This window comes from Myotis nattereri (assembly GCF_964212035.1).
Source record: "Myotis nattereri genome assembly, chromosome: 4".
NCBI lineage: Eukaryota > Metazoa > Chordata > Mammalia > Chiroptera > Vespertilionidae > Myotis > Myotis nattereri.
Window position 1 is genome coordinate 43,895,238 of NC_138079.1, and position 15,124 is coordinate 43,910,361.

At 41.9% G+C, this 15,124-nt stretch overlaps 1 protein-coding gene across 3 annotated transcripts in view; it reads left to right on the forward strand.

The window, feature by feature from the left end:
- The window catches only part of RASGRF2 (Ras protein specific guanine nucleotide releasing factor 2), a 187,754-nt gene that overhangs the window by 22,888 nt on the left and 149,742 nt on the right, over positions 1-15,124 (forward strand). The window lies entirely within an intron of this gene.

Sequence of the window (15,124 nt, forward strand, 5' to 3'; positions counted from 1 at the left end):
AGCAAGCTTCTTTTTTTTTTTTTTTTTTGATATTTTTCTTTATTGATTAAGGTATTACACCAGCAAGCTTCTTGATTGGTTGCCTTAATCTGAGCACCAAGTGCTCAGAACACCTGTCCTCCCAAATCTCCTTTTCTGCCATGAAGTCTGGGCTCTAAACTATAAACAGCTCCATGCTGCACTGTGTCATTGGTGTTAGTGAGTGATCGGTTGCATTTCACAAAAAGCGTCCCACTGGAACATGTGGGTCTTGGCAGTGGATGCACCCGAAGCTGGCGCAGGAATCCACACCAGTGCTGCATCTCCACCGTATCACCTAGACCCAGAAACGGGGATTCCCTGTGTCAAAGCAAAGGGTTTATTGTGTTTGGTAAATACAGTGTGTGCTTCATCTCAATAGGTCTTTGGATATTCTTTGACATTTTGTTTATTTTCATGATAACATTCAATGCTAAAAATGAGTTTAATAGTTAAAACTTGGAAAAAGAAAATGACTTTCACCATAAGTAGCCAATAGGTAAGCCCCAGTTAGCAAACCGAGCTCTACAAATGGGATTTACCTTTAACATTAACAATATTAAACATTTCAGAGACTCCACTACATTTTCTGTTTCTGAAATTATACATTTTAGACAATTTATAGCTGCAGCTAAGGAAATTTCACTGGCGATATGTATATCATTTAAAAATTGATGACAGGAGTCAGAGAAGCATCGAACAGACTGTCAAACGACAGCGGGAAGGCTGGGGAGGGTTGGGGGGCGGGGGGGAGGTAAGAGATCAAACGAAGGACTTGTAAGCATGCATATAAGCATAACCAGTGGGAGGGGGGTGAGGGCATGTGCTGGGGGGGCGGGGTAGGGGAGGCTGGGGGAAGGTCAATTGGGGGGATAAAAGGGAGACATATGTACTACTATTTGTAATACTTTAAACAATAAAAAAATTAATTAATTTTAAAAAAAGGAATTGAGCCCTAGCTGGTTTGGCTCAGTGGATAGAGCATCAGCCTGCAGACTGAAGAGTCCCAGCTTCGATTCCAGTCAAGGGCACTTGCCCAGGTTTCAAGCTTGACCCCCAGTAGGGGGGCGTGCAGGAGGCAGCCAATCAATGATTCTCTCTCATCATTGATGTTTCTATCTCTTTCTCCCTCTCCCTTCCTCTCTGAAATCAATAAAAATATATTAAAAAAAGAGACACTAATGGAGTCGAATATTACCTTTTCATCCCAATCAGGTTGTAATTATTCTCTGTGCACCTACCACCTCATCCACACCTCTTACAGCATTGAGATTGTGGTTATTATCTGTGTATCCATCTGTCTTCTATTAAACTCTAAGCCTCTTGGCCACCTGAACTGTGTCTGTCTTGCTTTTGTATCCATGACGACCAGTAGCAGACATGTAGTTAGTGCCTAGTAGATGTTATTGAAAGAAGCAAAATAGGAGAGGAGTGTTTTGGGTGGTAAAGTTACCAATTAGGCCCCGTGTTCAAAAGACAGTAGTCTGAATTGCTCCATGAGGATGCTTTTGGGACACAAGAAAGATCCAACACTCTCTTAGGAGTTTAAGCTACATTTTGCAGGGAGAAATCTGTTAGTATTTGTTAAAGTCTATCCTTTTATCTCATATCTCACTCCTCACTACTTGAATTCAGACCATCTTACCGCAGTTGAACTTCTAGGTGACCTTCAGACCTCCTTTCCAACCCATTCTCCTCATCGCCATCATATCTATCTCTCTAAATGAGTATAATCATATTATTTCCGGCTTCATGTCTGTTACTGGCTCCTTGTCACTGCTGGGTAATTCCACCCTCTTTGCAGGGCACTGGGGCCCTCTGAGATCTGGCCCATTTATTTCCACTCTGCCCGTATCTGAGCCCCAGTCATGCCACACATCGTTCTTTAATAGGTCACATGCTTTGCTTTCTTCCTCTGCTTGAAATGCTCTCCAGCTTCAGATATCTATTAGATTAGCTCATCTTTTATAGAAGACCAGCTTTCTGACCCCTTCTGGTGGTCCCTGTCCAGTGCTTATAAAATCTCTGATATACAATGACCTTACGTATTTGTCTTTTTCTTCTTGACATCTACTTCTTCAACTAGATGCTCAAGAAATGGAAATTCCCATTTACCAAGTGCCAACTATGTGCCAGGCATTGTGTAGACTGGGTGAAAAAATCCTTGGGGGTAGCAACAAGAGCTCACCCAGGGCTGAACATCAAGTTGGGCAGGGGTTCTCTAAATAAAACTTATTGGTTGAATGTAGATCTTTCTTTATCTTTTTAAAATAAAAAGGCAAGGAACCTAAGTCATTTGAAGTCAAACACATTTTATTCTAGCTTTACACAAAGACAGTTTCTGGAAATAAGTGGGTGATGGGTGAATGTGTAGTGATATTGCTCGTTTATTCTGTTTGTTTTTGAGCAGATCATTCTACGCTGGTGGGAGGCAGATCAGGGAGGGAACACAGGGAGATGGTTTCCACTTAACACTCAGAAGGTTGCCTCGGAACATGGAGAGGAAAGAGAATAAAGCCAGAATAGTGATAGCTGTAAGTGTAAAATGTAGATTCTTGGTTAAAGGAAAACCATGGTGAAATAGCTCATCACAGTTTCATGCGACATGAAATACTTCATGACATATATTCTGTTCTCCAACTGACACCTCCATCTTTCCTGTTACTTCTTGCCTGTTTTTGACCATGGTGTGAAATTCTCTTCTCCTGTCATTCTGCCACTCCAGGCAGCATTTCCTTAGGAGGCTACCTTAGGAGTCACCTCCACAACTCTTCCCGTTATCTGTCATCTTCCTCTTTATTTCAGTCATATCATATTATCACCTCTACTTAGAAGTAGCTTTGAAATAAATGTATTTTATGTTTATATCTTTGTGTCTTTAATTAGTCTGTAAGGTCCCTGTAGCCAAGGAACATATTTTTCTTTTAAATTACTTGGAGTTCTTAGTAACATTCTATGAAGGTTGCTGTCAAATGTTAGAGTCTTGCTGAATTAAGTCAATTTTAAATGTTTAAAATCTTAATGTATATATATATATATAGTCTAGTCCAGCGGTTCTCAACCTGTGGGTTGAGACCCCTTTGGGGGTCAAATGACCCTTTCACAGGGGTCGCCTAAGACCATTGGAAAACACATATATAATTATATATTGTTTTTATGATTAATCACTATGCTTTAATTATGTTCAATTTGTAACAATGAAAATACATCCTGCATATCAGATATTTACATTATGATTTGGAACAGTAGCAAAATTACAATTATGAAGTAGCAACGAAAATAATTTTATGGTTGGGGGTCACCACAACATGAGGAACTGTATTAAAGGGTCTCGGCATTAGGAAGGTTGAGAACCACTGGTCTAGGCCCTGATGTATCCATTTATTCAATAGCAACTGAGAGAGAAACATACTGCCTGGCTTCAGATACTGATTTTGCTAGATATTAGCAGCCTGACCTTTCTGTGCTTCGGTTTTTCATCTCTTAATGAGGCTAAAATAACATCTACCTCTTCGATGCAGGGATAACTGTGCTGAGAGAAGACATATGTAAAATGTTTGACAATGTCTGGCACATAATAAGTGCTTGCTAAATATTAACCATTATGTATACTTTCTACATATAAACAGAAAAATATAACATAATAAAATATATGTATTTGTGCATATATATACATATATATCCTATGATTATAAAATTGACTTATTGCAGGCATTTAAAAAGTTAAGGGACAATAATAGTGAATTAGAAATTTGAACATTATTGCTGTTATTTTTCAAAAGAAAAAAAACTCCTTTTTTTGAGTTTTGATACTCAGAATCAGATTAAGGCACTTGAAATCAGATTAAGTCTGCTGTGTAAATTTTAGCCTAAAGATGCCAGATGTTGAAAGAATTGAGCAAAAACATACTTATGGAAATGTTTTTCATGATTTTGCTCATTTCTGTGCAACCATTTTTAGTTTAGACATTGTTCTGTAGTGGGGGTTCCATAAAGACTCCTCTGTGTGAAATTCTGTGTTGGAGCAACCTTTATCATTGGAACAACTAATAATGTTGCTGCAGTTTGGAGCTATTACTGTAGAGTGGTGACAAAATGTTTTCATAAAGTGCCCCATCGTGTTAGCAAATGAGAACTGCAGGGTGGAGGTGGACCGTGAGCAGAGCAGTTACCCTGCTCCCCTCACATGCTGAAATAGACAGCTCCATTGTGGAAGCATGGGCTTTCCTGTGGCCTTGCATCTGGAAATGTATTCCTTGACTGCCAGCATCATACAGTGTAGTTATACTGTAGTTAATCATGCCATTGGTCAATTTATAAAACTCAATACAATCTTATTGTGGTAAAATGCAATTACATAAGAGTTATAATGAGATGAGGGTGGATATGTCCTCTGGGAACTATTCCTTCACTTCTAGAATACTATTCTTTGTCTGGACTGTTTATTGGATTCTGAGTTTCTTATGCTTATGTATTCTCCCTTCCTCTTCTCTCTCACCCTACCCTTGAGGCTGCCAAAGTGGAGAGGGCACATTGGTTTTGTAGATAAACGGTGCAGACATGTGTATGTTGGGGGAGGTGAGTGGGAGCTCTGTTTCTGGAGAAAGGAGGGTCATTATTTTGAGCACACAGGTGCCTTCTATTTGTTAACCACAGTCCTCCTTTACCCAAAGGAAAGGCCTTTAGTAATGTGACTGCCAGAGGGCTGTTTCTGCCCAGCTGGAGCGCCATTTTCCAGAGTACACAAAGGCGCACTCTGTGGTCTAGTAGTGGCTTGATCTCCAGGTTCTGTGGGAAATATGTGAGCTCCCTCACAGCCACATGACCAACCCAGAGTGGATTCTTGGAGCGCTGAGGATCCTCCTGACACTCCTGTGGTCTTATTGTCCCTGGAAGCAGTGGGGAAGGATCTCCGACTAGGGCAGGCAGGACCTCCATCCTGAGCCAAAGGACTTCTGAGTGTAGGCTTCCTGTCTGCTGGGGGCCTTTTCTCTTCTCTAGCCGGCTTGCACTAGGAGCTCTTGGTGGTCGTGGCCTGCTTTATTGGGCAGGGTGTGGGTCCAGGTGAAAGCTTCATGGGGGCTGGGGTGGAGGCTGGGACCTGTCAGGGTGGTGGTCCTGCAGCCAGCTACAGGGCCTGCACATGTCATGTCCCCCAGAATCCCACAGTTTAAGCTCTGAGCGCCCAGGCACTCTGGGCCTGTTTGTTGTTGGCCCTTCCTACTTCCCTACCAGGTTTTTCCTTCTGCGGGTTGACTTGCTGGCTGGCTGATATGCCCTCATTCTGGTGGTTTTTAACCTCTATTCTGTAGGAATTTCTTGGTTTGACTTTAGAAAAGAGCAGGTGCAAACTGTCATGATGCATTAGAAGTGCGGACTTCTTAGTACACGGAGGTTCACACAGGGGGAGCTGGGTAAGCTCAGGTTAGTGACAGTAATTTTGTGGGTCAGAGGGTTTGTAAATTAGACTAGAGCAGGAAAGTTATTCACCTCCAGGAATGTCAAAACCTCAATTTTACTTTACTCTAGAGCTCTGAGACTCCTTGTTTCTACCAGTACCTCCTAATTATATGTTCACTGATAGAATCTCAGAACTTTAGGGGCCTTAGAGCAAGGCTTCTAAACCTTACAAAGGTCTACAAATCTCCCAGGGGCCTTTGCAAATGCAGACTGTGATTCGGTATGTCTGAGATTGTGCATTTCTAACAAGTTCAAGAAGATCTATGAGGCTTTCTGGCTCAGTAGGAGCCAGTTTTCACTTGTTCCAGTTTTACCTCAAAGTATTACCTTTATTTTGTTTTGTTTTACTTTATTAATAGAGAGCTGTTTCTGGTGTGCCTGTATATATATTGATTTCAGAGAGGAAGGGAGAGGGAGAGAGAGATAGAAACATCAATGATGAGAGAGAATCATTGATTGGCTGCCACCTGCACGCCCCCTATTGGGGATCGAACCTGAAACCCGGGCATATGCCCTTGACTGGAATCAAACCCGGGACCCTTCAGTCCACAGGCTGACACTCTATTCACTGAGCCAAACCTGCTAGGGCTGGTGTGCCTATTTGCTTTTATATCTCTGAGATGTATATTGATATATATTTAAAGAATCTTCTCAACTATTGAATGTGTACCTAAGATAACATACACAAAAGAAAAATAGTTGCTTTTACTTAAAAATATGTTCCTTTTGAAATTATATAAACATGTTCAAATTTTACAGAAATATTTTGAGTAGCTGAAGTTTGTGTGGATACATTACCAAAGGAACTGTCTTTTAACCCAACAACATCATTACAAGTCCTAGAGTCAGAGGCCCTTAGATAAGTAGGTGTTGCCATGGGTAAATTTAACAGGCTGGTGGCCCTCTATACAGGGAGTGATTTTTTTGGGTGGGATGTGGGATGTTCTGGCAAGAAATTCCCATTTGGATGATCATAATGAATGTTTATGTCCCCAAAATATTCATATGATGAGACTTAATACCCAGTGTGATGATACTAGGGTCTTTGGGGGTGATTAGGTCATGAAGGTGCAGCTTCATGAAAGGGATTAGTGCCTGTGAGATCCCAGGTTGCTAAGACCATAGTGTAGATGGTCTTCCATATCAGTACCTGCCACATCACTTCCCAGCCTTTCTGGTCCTGTCACACCCCTTCCCCTAACTCCTATCCTGGACCAGAAAAGTCTCATTGCCATTAACACAGAGAATAGCACTCCTTTTTGTCTATTAAAGTCCAGAATTTTTTTTAAATTTCTTATCTGAGGATATGTTTATTGATTTGGGAGAGAGAGAGAGAGAGAGAGAGAGAGAGAGAGAGAGAGAGAGAGACCAAGTCCATGCTGTCCTTGAAGGACCCTGCCTTCCAATCCCACTCAGGAGCATTGGGGCCTTCACTGCATATCAGAGACACATCACAGGGACTTGAGTTTCTGAAGGGTTTCTGCAAGTTTACCCAATATAGTCTTATATCTGTTATACTTTTTTTCTGGTTAATAAAGTGAAAATTAGTGTTCTAATTCTCCATTAGGAGAATTAGATGGAGGTGCAGCCAGAGTCTTACTTGTGGAAGAGAGGAAATTTAACAAATAGGAAGGAATTGGTAGGATAATCTTAGGGTAAGTTATAAAGGTTATCATCCTAAGTTTGGTTTCTTTATGGTTTTAATGGAGTTTTAAAATGTAGATTAAGCTTCATGGGGAAATATTCATGTCACTTTTTTCAGCCATTTTTGAAAGTTTATTACTCTTGCCTCATTTCAAAAAGGATTTGGTACAACCTGTCTTAGTCTGTTTGAGCTTCTGTGTAACAAATACCATAGCCCGGGTGGCTTATGAACAACAGAAATTTCTTACACCTCTGAGGACAGGAAGTCTAAGATCAAGGCGCCAGCTGATGCACTACCTGGTCTGGAGATCAAACTCGTGGTTCGTAGATGCCATCTGCCTGTGTCCTCACTTGTCAGAAGGCATGAGGGAGCAACCTGGGATCTCACAGGCACTAATCCCTTTCATGAAGCTGCACCCTCATGGCCTAATCACCCCCAAAGACCCTAGTATCATCACACTGGGGGTTAAGTTTCATCATATGAATATTTTGGGCACATAAACATTCAGCCTATAGCACAGCCCACAAAAATAATAAAATGAAATAAAATATATGAGAAGGTGGGGTGGAAAGAGAAGCTAGGGGTGAGATCAGCACACAAAACATTTTCTAGAAGATGCTGTTCACTTGTTAGGAGTGAGCTACACATTTGGCTGGGAGTGTCCAGGCTCCCTGACCAGTGGTAGGATCCATGGAGGCCCAAAGATTAAGGTGAAGCAGTTTTCCCCGCGCTTAGGCTTGGAAAAAAAACACCTCCTAAAGAGAATACAGTATGTGTAGTGAACTACACTCTGAGCTACATTCCTCAAATAGATGGTAGACTGCTTTGTGGGGCTATTTTTCAAAAGGTCCTTGGATATAGGCTGATGGCATGTGTATGCATAATTTAGTGAAGACCTTTTGCAAGGGCCCCAAATAATGAAGTCTAAGTATACAGCTCTCTGACTGCCTCCGGGAATAAAATCACACCATCTGCAGGAACGAAGGGGCCCTTTAGCCATTATGCAGTCTTCTATGTGTATTATTTTGTTCAACTGAGCTATCATTTGAAATATGTTAAGTTCAGTTGCTTAAAAAAGGAAGAAAATTTGTGACCAAAGCTCTCTAGCAGAAAGTCATCAACTTTAATTTTAGAGAAAGTATATATAAAATAGATTAAATACCTGGCTGCTACTGATCATTCAGTTCCCTAATTTGTATACTTAGAGGGTTTTAGTATATCCTCGAGGTCCCTTTTTTCACTAAAGTCTTCTGTATTAGTCAAAGTCTTGGAAGGTAAGGACTGATATTCTCAGACTGAACAATCGAGGTGCCTTCAATGAAGAGACTATTTACAACGGTGAGGGCAGGGTTTTGGGAACCAAAGGGCCTAGTGCACTGCCCAGGCTGGTGAGAGCAGGAAACCATTACTACATCTAGGGCTGAAGTCATGAGGGTGGGAAGTGGCTACAGAAAAGGAAGAGATTAGCTTTAGGGAATTGTCTATTTGACAGAAATTATAGAGGATACTACCTAATCTGCTAGGTAGTTGAGCGGAGAATGGCTACCTCAATGTTCCTCTTTCTCCCTCCTACCTCCTGATGGTGGCGCCCATGGGCCACACCCAGTAGAAAGCCAGAGGGTTTGCACGCACCTCAGCTTCCAGGAGCACAGAGCAGGGTGAAGAAGAGTGTGTTGGGGGGTGAAGGGACGACCTTTCCCTAACTTCATTTTCCTAAACAAACGCTGTGAATTTTTTCTCAAGTTAAAAAAAGTCAGTCTTCATGTTAGCTTCATGAGAAATCTGATCTCTGGTTTATTGCTGTAGCTTCAGGGCCTCACCCAGGACCTGGAGTAGAGTTCAGTGACTAAGGGGCTGCTGGGCGGTAAAGCACACCTTGGGAAGTGGTGGTGAGCAAGTGGCAGCCATCAGATTGCCATGCTGAGGAAATACAACAGAAATGGTGAGCTGATGGCATGGCCAGGTTTCTGCACGTCTTTGTTGTCCAGTCCTAATGAAATCTATGTGAGAATGTTTTTCAGACTGCAGAACAAAAATAAAACCTTCCGAAGGCAGTAAATTTTCATCATAGTGTTGGAGAAAACACATTTTCTTGTCTGTATATCTCATAGATGAATGACAAGATGGCATTGTGGCTTTGCCTATGCGACAACCTCTATTGTGAAGAACCACCCTCTTAGCTTGTATTCACTGACATGATAGCTTGAAGCAAAATCAGCTGTGCTGCAAAAAAAAAGGTGTAATTTTAAATAAAATATGGGAATATACTCTCTTGAGGGAATGATAGTGGATTTCCCCCCCAGCTTCTCAAACAATTAGTACATTTTTCAAAAACTTCCATTAGAGTATATTTATCTATATATATAAAAGCCTAAGTGACTGTCTGACCGTCTGACTGTCTGACTGTCTGGTAGCTATGGTATGCACTAACCACCAGGGGGCAGATGCTCAATGCAGGAGCGGAAACCACAGGCACGGAAACATGGAACAGACTGATGAATCTCAGAGGGAAGGGGGGAGGGAGCAGGGCGGGAAGAGATTAACTAAAGATCTTATATGTATACTATAGGCCCAGTGCATGAAATTTCGTGCACGGGTGGGGTCCCTAGGCCTGGTCGCAAATCAGGGCCAAGGAGGCAACAGTTGCGTGGTTGGGCATAGAAGGAACGGATGCTGGATGCTGACGCTGCCATCATCAGTGCCCTGCCACTGAGCAGTTCCCTGCCTTCCCCCCACCTCCTTCCCTCACCTTTGCGCTGCCACTGTGGTGGGCAGGCAGTGGGCCGATTGGGGCTGCTGGCTGGGAGGAGGGATGGAGCACAGGAGGTTGGCCACCAGCCCAAGGAGGGAGCTAGCTGGCCCTCGGCCCCCCTGGGGAAGGGGCCACGTCCACCACCACCCAGCTCGGGGCCTGGCCCTAGTCTGGTGATCGGGGCCTGTTGGCCAGGGGGTAGGGACCACAGGAGGTTGGCCGGCCAGGGGTAGGTTGGCTGTGAGAGTGCACTGACCACCAGGGGGCAGCTCCTGCATTGAGTATCTGCCCCCTGGTGGTCAGTGCGTGTCATAACAACTGGCTCCAGTTGTCCTGGTCATTCTGGTTATTCCAGTCACTTAGGCTTTTATATATATATATATATACTAGAGGCCCAGTGCACGAAATTCGTGCATGGGTAGGTCCCTAGGCCTGGCCGGTGGTCAGGGCCAATCGGGGCATTCCCTTTCCAGCTGTGGGCTGCCAGCTGCTGGTTGGAGCCTTCCTTTGTTTTGTGCTTCCCCCTGGTGGTCAGTGCCTGTCATAGCAAGCGATCGGTCTCCTGGTCGAACTCCTGAGGGGACAATTTGCATATTAGGCTTTTATACATATAGATATATAGAGAGAGACTAGTGACCTGGTGCACAAAATTCATGCACATTAAAAGGGAATTAATTAGAGGAAATATCTTAATACTGCTATTTGCCCTTTCTCTATAATAGAAGTGTCAGAGATGAAAGAAAATTAGTAAAATGTATATGAAAATCTTCCTCCTGTCAGAATCTGGGGCACGCCCTGGGAACCAGAATCAAGTCCCTGCCCACCCACGTGCGCCTCGAAATCTTGCAAGACCCAGACCCGGCTGGCCCCACCCCCAATGGGCTAGATCCAGACTCAGCCAACCCCACCTCTGTTAATCCCTGCCAGGCGGGGGGCACAGCCTCAGGTCCCCTGCCCCAGCCCAGCACCATGCAGCCTCAGGTCCCTGCTGATTGCTTGTTAAGGCTCATTACGGGAACTTGGCCTCCGCTGTGGGCGCAGCCATCTTGTGTTATGGGATCCCCACCTCTGCTGTGGGCGCAGCCATCTTGTTATGGTGTGATGGTCAATTTGCATATTCCCTCTTTATTAGATAGGACTAGAGGCCTAGTGCACAGATTTGTGACCTGGTGGGGTCCCTCAGCCTGGCCTGTGCGAATCTGGCCGAAACCAGCTCTCTGCCATCCCTTGAGGGGTCCTGAATTGTGTGAGGGCACAGGCCAGTCTGAGGGACCCCACCAGTGCACAAATCCATGCACTGGGCCTCTAGTATACAATAAAATTCATCCATTTAAAATATACATGTCCATGAGTTTGGGCACATACATACAATTGTGTAATCACCACCATAATAAAAATATAGAGTATTTTTTTAATTTTATTTTTATTTATTTTTATTTTTTTTATTTTTTAATATAGAGTATTTTTATCACCTACCAAAATTGACTTGGGCTCCTTTTTGGTAGATCCCCATTCTAACTTCCAGCTCCAGGCAATCTCTAATCTGATTATTGTCACTGTAGCTTTGCCCATTGTAGAATTTTTTATAAACGGAACCACATATAGAGTATAGTCTTAAACTTTTAAAATCTGCTTTTCAATTTCTACAAAATCTTCTGGGGTTTTATTGTATATTTGTGTTTATATGTTTACACAAATGAACAATATTTATGGTAAAAATGATCTGTGTAGTAGTACAAAAGGGTTTAAAATGAAACAACAAGTCTACCACCTACTCATTCTCTTTTCTAATCCCACTTCTCAGAGCCAACAGCATTTAATTGTCTTTCCCTTTAGTTCTTCTGGAGGTTTTAATTAATATACAAAGCACCGTTTCTTGACAGTATTTATTGACATTGTGCAGTGAGAGGTGATGATTTTTCTCATTATATTACCTACCCTTACACCTCCCTTCCCCTCTTCCCATTAGTTATTAGCCAAATCATTATTTTTATTGCCTCTATTGCTTACCTTTGAACCTTGAGTGCTTATTGTTGATTTTATACTTTAAATTAAACTAGCATGTTGAGGAAAATAATTACAATTATTGGACTCAATAGACTATTTTGCAGGTGAAATAACTATTATAAATCATAAATTTCAGGATGACCATATTGTAAAACAGCTCAATTAGACCTCTGAGGTTAAAAATGTAATTTTTGTTAACATAAATAAAATTCAGAAGGCAATTAAAGTAGACTTGAAAAAGGCTGTGTTTGTTTTCCTTCTTGGTGCATGAGTTCAACAAAGAGAACTAAAAAGATGTTTTATCTTTCTAGCAAGAACATGATATTTAAGTGATAAAAATGAGCTAGTCCACATTTGAGTGAAATCATAAGGTTCTTGACTTTTACTGACTTACTTTGCTTAGCATGATGTTCTCAAGATTCATCCACGTTGTTGCAAATGGCAGTATTTCATCTTTTCTTATGTCTGAGCAGTATTCCATAGCATATATGCACCACATCTTCTTTACCCAATCATTTATTGAAAGACACTGTCTTGGTCATCACAAATAATGCTGCAATGAACATAAGGGTGCATATATTTTTTGTGAATAAATGTTTTTAAAATTTTCAGGTAGATACCCAGAAGAGGGGTTGCTGGGTCATATGGTAACTATATTCTTAATTTTTTGAGGAGTCTTCATACTGTTTCCTAAAGTGGCTGTACTAGTTTACATTCCCACCAGCAGTGAATGGGAGTTCGTCTCCAACACTTGTTATTACTTGTTTTGTTGATAATAGCCATTCTAACAGGTATCTCATTGTAATTTTTTGTTGTTGTTGCTATAAAAGGCTTTATTGTTTCCATTTTCCTGGGAGGGGGCTCCAGGGTGGTTAAAAGGATGCCTAGTGGTTTCAGGGAGAGGCTCAGGCAAAAGCCAGACTCCAGAAAAATACAGAGGGGCCCTTCAAAGGCCTCTGGGCTCCAAAGGCTCCAGTTGTGCTTGAAGGTGAGGCTTTCAAACAGATACTTGCCCAGCCCACCCTGGGAGGTTAGTTACGTGGTCACCCATCTGCTTGATGATTTCACCTCCTCATCCAGGAAGTGTTTATCCAGGAAGTCATAGAGATGAGGGTCTGTGCTGGTAGAACCCAGGACATGCAGATCCAAAAGGGCCTGGTTCAGGTTCTTCTTCCAAGGCCATGGCGGCTTCCATGGTGTCCTGAGTTTTGCCCTACTCTTCTTGGGAAGACCTCAGCATGTCCTAGAAGAGAATTTGGTCACAGTGCTGGTTTTGCATCTTTTTTTTAAATGAGTTTTTTTTTTAATTGGTTTTAGAGAGAGAGGAAGGGAGAGGAAGAGAGAGAAGCATCGATCAACTGCCTCCTGCATGCTCCGAAGGTGATGACTGGAAAAGAGGTTGTAGGGTGTCGGATGCCGGAAGAAGGGGTGTCCCTGGGTCTGTTCCATACAGGCACTGTTGAAGCAAGAGACAGATTCAGGGAACCCCCAAGAGCACTGCACTCTCACTGTAGTTTTGATTGGCATTTCCCTAACAGCTAGTGAAGTTGAGCATCTTTTCATACATCTGTTGGCCATTTATACGTCTTTTTGGGAGAAGTGTCTTCTCAGATCCTCTGCCCATTTTTAAATTGGATTGCTTTTTTGTTTGGTTTGTTGATGTAAAATTGAAAGCAACAATGAACAAAGAAGGAAAACAAATAAAAACTCACAGACACAGACCACAGTATAGTGGTTACCAGAGGGAAGGGGGTTTGGGGGTAGGAAAAGGTAAGGAGGGTCAAATATATGATGATGGAATATTTGACTTTGGGTGGTAGGCATACCATGCAATATACAGATGATGTATCATAGAATTGTATACTTGAAACCTATATAATTTTATTAACCAATGTCACCCCAATAAATTTAATTTTAAAAAATAAATAAAACACTTTAAAAATTAGCTAGCAATAAAGATTTTACAACTAAAGAATCCTTATACTGGCAATTAATTGAGTTAAAACATTCTTAACCAATGTTACAAAAAATAAAAATAAAACACACACACACAAAATTTCCAGAGTAATATTTATGAACACAAGCACACTTTCATTGTACTTCTATAAATAATCATCTTTGAGTTGTTAAAAATGGATTCTAGCCTGGTGTGGCTCAGTGGTTGAGCTTTGACCTATGAACCAGGAGGTCACAGTTTGATTCCCAGTTAAGGCACAAGCCCAGGTTTCGGGCTCTATCCCCAGTGTGGGGCATGCAGGAGGCAGTCGATCAGTGAGTCCATCTCATCATTGATGTTTCTATCTCTCTCTGCCTCTCCCTTCCTCTCTGAAATTAAAAAAATATATATATTTTTAAAAAGTGGATTCTAACTGTGGTTTACCTCTAGTTTGAAGAGCTAGAGTTGTTGCACAGCTGAGTTGGGCACTAGTGAGTACTATCACAGTTATTTTATATAGTTTTTCATTTAGTATTTAAATAGATTGAGCATGTCTACCAGACACAAGGATGCAGGCAGCATTAGTTCACCAGCACAGTTCTAAAGAAATTGTTCTAAAGAGATTGAAATGATATTTGTGATCCAACAGGATGTTTTTTCTTTCTCTGTTGTAAGTATGCCTTCACTCATGGGAAATAGAATTGTTACCCAGACAATAGCCTTCCAGCAACAGTCTTTTTTATTACATTTACAAATGAAGTTTTTCTTTATTACATTAGTCTTCTCTAGGATAATTTTAATCAAGGTTAAGATACTCTGAGCAAATGATGGGTTTAAGGGGTGAGTTATTTCCCTTTATTGGGTTTCTTTGCTGTCTAAGTTTGGATTCACTGCAGGGCCCACAGACTTCAGGTGCACTGTTAGGTATCCCTGCAAAATATATTCCTGCAGTCTTGGTATGTTCTATTCTTTTTACACATGAGCTCTCAGTTTTCACTGCCATTTTAGGGCTCTCTTTGTCTTCATTGGTAACGAAGTACCATAGCCTGGGTGGCTTATAAGCAACAGAAATTTATTTCTCATTATTTCTCATAGTTCTGGGGGTTGGGAAGTTCAAAATTAAAGCACTAGCAGATTGCTTGTCTGGTGAGAGACTGCCTCCTGGCTCATAGATGGCCATCTTTTCATTGCTTCCTCACATGGTGGAAGTAGTAAAGGATCTCTGTGGGCTATCTCTTTTATGAGGGCACTAATCCCATTCATGAAGGCTCCACCCATGACCTAATCACCACCCAATGTCCCCACC